Genomic DNA, 5935 nt, shown 5'->3' with positions numbered 1-5935 from the left:
TCCATCATGGCTGGCGAGTACAAAAATGCAACACAAAATGAATAGTTACATAAATATGATACTTAGTCCTAAATACACTAAGTTTGTCTTGCACACAGTGAAAGGTAAACTAATTTTCCTTATGTCTGAAACAAAAAAAAAAATAGGTACTATATGCAAAGGAAAATTGCCCTTAGCCGTAATATTTATATTTTGACTGATACTCGAAACCTAAAACTGACCCATAAAAAATTTAATCCTTACATTGAAGTTAAAAGTGACCCATTCATTTTTATTTATTATTTCTTTAAACCAGCCTAAATGATTATAACCAATTATCTGAACCATATCAAAATGAAAAAAAGTTTATTTTTATAAGTTTGACCAGTTCACAAATTATTGACCTGTATACCCATCAAAACTTGTCCCATAATCAAAACTTATAAGCTAAAACTTGACTCATGATAACTATAATAGTTTATACATTTAAAATTAACAAATTCTCGTGTATCCCTAAATTACCTGGTCCAATACTGTCAACAAAACTTGCAATGTTGACTTTCAAAAGTCAAATTGATTTTACCATTTTACACTAATCTATAACTTCAGTTTTTTACTTCAAACTCCAGGTTTAAAATTATATGTATTAAACGGGTCGGACTAACTCCTAACTTCACATGCCATAATAACGTTTGAAATCTGAATTGCTAACAAAGAAAAATACAAACCTGCAAAGTTTGTTAACAAATGACAAATATAATTTGCAAGAACTTCTAGTCCTTGTTGTCCTAAAAGCCACCTCTCTGAATGGTCAAACTCAATACACCACCTTTTCCTACAATCAGAACAACCAAATGAGTATTTAGGAAACTTGTGTACACAACAATTTTAATATGTTATCAAGTTTCAGTCACATGCATTTGTGAAAAAAAAGATTAATAGCATGTTACTTAAAGATTTTAACACTTCGGTTGTTGATTTTCATATCTATTATTAGAGACTGAGAGCAGTCATTTAATCTTTAATGCATTACAAAGTGACCAAAGAAACAAAGATGCTTTAAAGCTAAGTAGTAAGGAAATCAATTGACACATAAGCTAATGTAAATTTCACCAGCAATTTATACTTTTAAAAGTAATTTACTAATTCCGTCGGTATGGAGTTTAGTTAAACAAGTTAACAAACCAACACGTGTCTTGTTTGTGAAAGTTCTCTTATGTCCATTCGTTTATGTTTGTTCGTTTACATCCATTAATGCTCATCAGTGTGCATTCATCTAGTTTTGTTAATTTTATATATCACTTTCTCTGTTAAATTCTGGGCCCAACAAATTAAAATTCATTTTTAAATTCATTTGGTTTTAACTAAGTTACGTTTAAATTCGTTCATCTAGAGCTATATCCTTACGTATGTTCGTTTACGTTGGCGAGTTGCTCGTTTGTACAATTAACGAACATGCAAAAATAAATATGAACACATTTGTTTTCTTAATCAATGAACATGAACAAGAAAACCTTATACGTTAACTGTTTGTGTTTAATCGCTTGATCCATTTAAGATAGATAAGCGAACATGAACATACCTTGTTCATGTTCGCCCTAAATGTATTGCAACAATACAACCTTTAATAAAACATTTAAAACCGGTACCAAGTAGTTACAATGCTTCTAGCTCAATTTCCTGCATATGTGTAAAATAAGAATTTTGTGCTTTTGTTTACAAGAGTTAGTAGGAAGATTGAGATCAAATAGAGTTTAAGTTAGCTGCACAGAATCTAAACTTTCTTTTATGTTTTATTTTTATAAATCATGGACAAACATGAACAGATAAACGAACGTAAACGTACAAAATTTGTTGTTCGTTTAGTTAAACAAACCAACACATGTGAAAATTCGCTTGTGTCCATTCGAGCAAAATCAAAAGTCGGTACCCAAATTTTATCTATAAAAAAGATGAAAATATATACCTTTTTATCCTATTCAACACCATCCCATGCACTATGTACCATGCCAAATGAAAGTGGTGGAAATGGGAACTGTTTTGAAGCAAAAACACCAACAATTGCATGTATCCCAACCGTAGTATCACTACCCCAAATGCTGTAGCAATATGAACATTATATTTGATGACCACCCACAAAAATTCCAATCAATTGATTCCAAACTGCAAATTTTATATACTAACCTTGAGTATGTTCAATACAGAAATCAATTGATTACCTAGCATCGGATGAGAGAATGGGTTTAATCGATGTTGGCTTCAATTAGCATTTTCAATGGCGTGTTTCAATTTATTGAGAGAATGATAGGGAGAGCAAACGAGTGTCATGAAGAGGAGCAATCGCGTGAAATAATAATTTTACGACATTTAATTGACGATTAATGGAGAAAATAATTGGGCAATCAATTGAGTTAACCGAATGCATGTGGACGGTACAATTGAATTTTACGGCGTCTCCTTTAACCACGTTTGAAATGGTTAAATTACCATTTCTAAAATGTTTTATATGTAATATCCAAATAACGTAACAAACAGATACAATATTTTATTGCCAGTAATTTGTTATTTAGTTGTTAAACGTTAGGGTTTAAGTTTCAGTCTTGTTGGATTTTCATTTATTTCTTTTGGGTTGAGATGTTTGTTCACTCATTCCTTATTTACATTGAACCATTTATCTTTTGTCTCCTCGGTACTACAAGAATGATAGAATAATGTTGGTGCTCTTTGATGATCTTGATCTCTCTTTTTTAAATGAGGCTTGGATAATGTTTAGGAGACATATGAATGTTAAGTATATTATAATTAGAGCAAAATGGATGACGATAATGATTACCTAAGACATCTATTTATAGTTCAAACATAAACAAAAGATTTCGATTGAGCGGTTTCTTCCATCGACCGTGGATGGCCAGTCACATTTTCTTGTGATATGAACGTGGTCAGATGTATGGTGTCACTTTTATCCACCACATATGCAGGTTTTTTAGTCCTCCAATAATTCCCTATCAATATCATTTGACTTTTAGCTTTACTATTCAAGTATTTCACCGAAATGAGCTATGTATTATATGTTTTCTTCGTTTAAAATTACTATGCATGTCATCTTTGTTTAATTAACTATTATGTTGATCAACATGTAACACATGCCCTAACAAATAATATTTTTTAAGATTATCTGAATTAAACCTTTTTAAAATCGTTTTTATAAAAAATTTTCAAGTTTTATAAAATTATTCTATCATATAAAACTTATGACATGTTAGTTTTATGTTATATAGTTAAACCTCTCTTTATTCACAACATGTTTATGTTATAGCTCTTTAATTCTTCTTGAATCATTCTTCATCCATGTCTTCAACATATTCTTATACGTAATCACATTTGTGATATAACTTAAGATGCCTAATCAAGTGTTTAGGGACATGTATGGTATGTAACATATAATGAAGAAATAGTAATATTCAAGTTACGTATTAGTCATTATCAAAACTAATAGTGTTGATTAAAGTTCAAACCATTGTTTTCCCAACAATTTATATAACATTAAATTATTTTTTCTTGGAGTATGCCCAACCCAAAACCAAGCCATTGGTCCGCCCCTAAACCCCTTTGCAATGTGTGTAATATGTTTATTACAACTTGCTTGTTTATGACTTGATTAGGCCATTTACAAATCAGTCCACAATCTTTCCATTCGCAATTAGCCACATTAAAATTTGAGGAAGTGCATTGCACCTGTGTGGTCAACACCAAAACGCAGGATGTGACCCCAAGTTCCATTTTTCGCTTCTACCCCCGACATTTGCAATGTGATACAGTTTAAGCCCTCCGTCAAGTTAACGTTTTTCTTACCATAAAAAAATGGTATGTCTAGGGGCGAAATCATCTTTTCACAGTATCAGAAACAAGTTATTGTTGATTGAATTGGGGGTGTTTTAGTTATGATGGTTTTGGTGATTGGTTTCATATTTGGTGTAATATTGTTTCGATTGAGATGACACAAGATGGTAATTTGGGGATGTTCAAGTCTCAAGTGCAGAGCTCTCCGGTTTTAGAGTTTAGTTGCATGGTGACAAATGGTTTTTTCTTATTATATGCTAATAAAAGAATAAAAAAAAGGGTTGCAAATGTTAATAACATCAACCAAAGGGTTGCAAAGTGCAGGTGTATGATGGTCAATTCTCATGAATCCAAACACACGTAACTTAACGTTGGCACTCAAAGTTCTCGATATTGTAGACGTCATAGGGTTAGGAGCGAAAGAATAGAACTGAATTTGCATCCTACATTTTGATGTCGACCACACATATGCAAATTGCACTTACCTCTAATAAGTTTTAAGACAGAGTAGGAAAACTCATCCTTTATGTTTGTTTAATTAGTGGTTGTCATTTACAAAGATAAATCTCAAAAAACTCCTTTATCTTGAAAAAACATGGCTTCTCTTTATTCACTAACCGGGGGGTAAATTTTTTAGTTAAATCCAGGCATGTGCACTACACGTGAGGGTAGTTTGGACATTTTATCATATTTGACTTGTTTTTATTAGGAATATTGGATTTTAATAATCCTTATTGAATGGTATTGGCCGATAATAATCCATATTCATTTTATCGCCACTGGCGGTCCCAAATTCAAAAAAGTTGGCCCCTAATGGTCCCCCGTTAAAAAGGACTTAACGGCGTTATACTTTTTTCCGAATTTCAAACTAACTTTTTAGGGCTATTAATCGGAAGAAAGATACAAGTCGAATGATATAAAACTTAGCTCCAAACAATGATCTAAACGACTTGATTTTGGTTAATTGTAAGTTCAAACACCTGAATTGAAGCATTGCTTCGTCACTTTGAAGCACTGTTTCAAACTAAGTTTTACACCAATCGACTTGTATCCTCCTAACGATCAAAAGCCCTAAAACATTAGTTTGAAATTCAGAAAAAACTATAACGCCGTTAAGTCATATTTAACGGGGGACCATTGAGTGCCAACTTTTTTGAATTTGGGACCGTTAGTGGCGATAAAATGAATAAGGATTATTATCGGCCAATACCATTTAATATGGATTATTAAAATCCAATATTCCTTTTTATTAAATATCTAAATTAATAAATCAAATGCTCAACTAAACCTCAAAAACTTAGTCACTCTTTATCTATCTCCACCTTCAACAAACTCATTTAGGCCCCCATAAACCACCACCGCCACATCTCCAATCTCTGTATGCTCCCTATTTCTCTTTATTAACCTATGCCAAACATCACTGATCACCACCAAGCACCATCACTACCCATCCCCAAATCTTTGGTGACTGCTCAAATCCGGCGACCACCAATCCCCATCGGTCGTCGTCATCACCGAATGTTTCCACCACCACCGCTCTCTCCCTCTTCCCCTATCCAACAAACCTTAACACAAGAAAACCCTAAGTTTTGACTTTCCCCAAATTATATCTCACGATTTCATACAAAATTGATGGTTGTTCGATTCAGTCTCCTACTACTGTTTGTGGCCAGAATTTAAACCATGTTATTGAAGTTTGTGTTGAGAGAGAAACAATTTAGAGAGAGGTATGGTGCTTGGCGGAAGCTGGTGATATTTGTGTTGCATAAGAGTGGAGCGATGGTCGTGGTGGTCGTTAGAAGAGACGAATATGAGGGTGGGTGGAGGCGGTGACGACAAAGTTGTCACACCCTGACTTAGGGCCCGGGCGTGTGACCATCAGTTGGTACATGTTTAGTAAATATATCGGAGTTACGAGTTTATTTTAGCGAAAAACTTTTAAAATATTAATTTACATTGAAAATTACTCGGGAATTAAATACCCGAGTATACGATTTACAAAATATTGTTTCTTCAGATTACAAGGATTTAATTATCAAAATTGAGCCATCTTGTAAGTGAGCATCTATCTTCATGATGAACGTAATCCTTGCTATTACTTACTGAAGTTAATTAC

At 33.1% G+C, this 5935-nt stretch overlaps 1 long non-coding RNA gene across 1 annotated transcript; it reads right to left on the bottom strand.

Moving 5' to 3' along the window:
* Nucleotides 1–1526: 1526 nt before the first annotated feature.
* On the bottom strand, nucleotides 1527–2184 carry LOC143615325 (uncharacterized). The gene is made up of 3 exons (XR_013150453.1): nucleotides 2164–2184; nucleotides 1946–2078; nucleotides 1527–1659 (listed from the first exon to the last, which is right to left on the bottom strand). It is a non-coding gene; the product is annotated as an uncharacterized LOC143615325 (long non-coding RNA).
* Nucleotides 2185–5935: the final 3751 nt, after the last annotated feature.

The sequence above is a fragment of the Bidens hawaiensis genome, unplaced genomic scaffold (genome assembly GCF_021521415.1).
Source record: "Bidens hawaiensis isolate Kalapana, Puna unplaced genomic scaffold, B.hawaiensis_p1.1 tig00042465_1, whole genome shotgun sequence".
In the NCBI taxonomy this organism is placed as follows: Eukaryota; Viridiplantae; Streptophyta; class Magnoliopsida; order Asterales; family Asteraceae; genus Bidens; species Bidens hawaiensis.
This window is presented reverse-complemented; position numbering and strand designations above follow the sequence as displayed.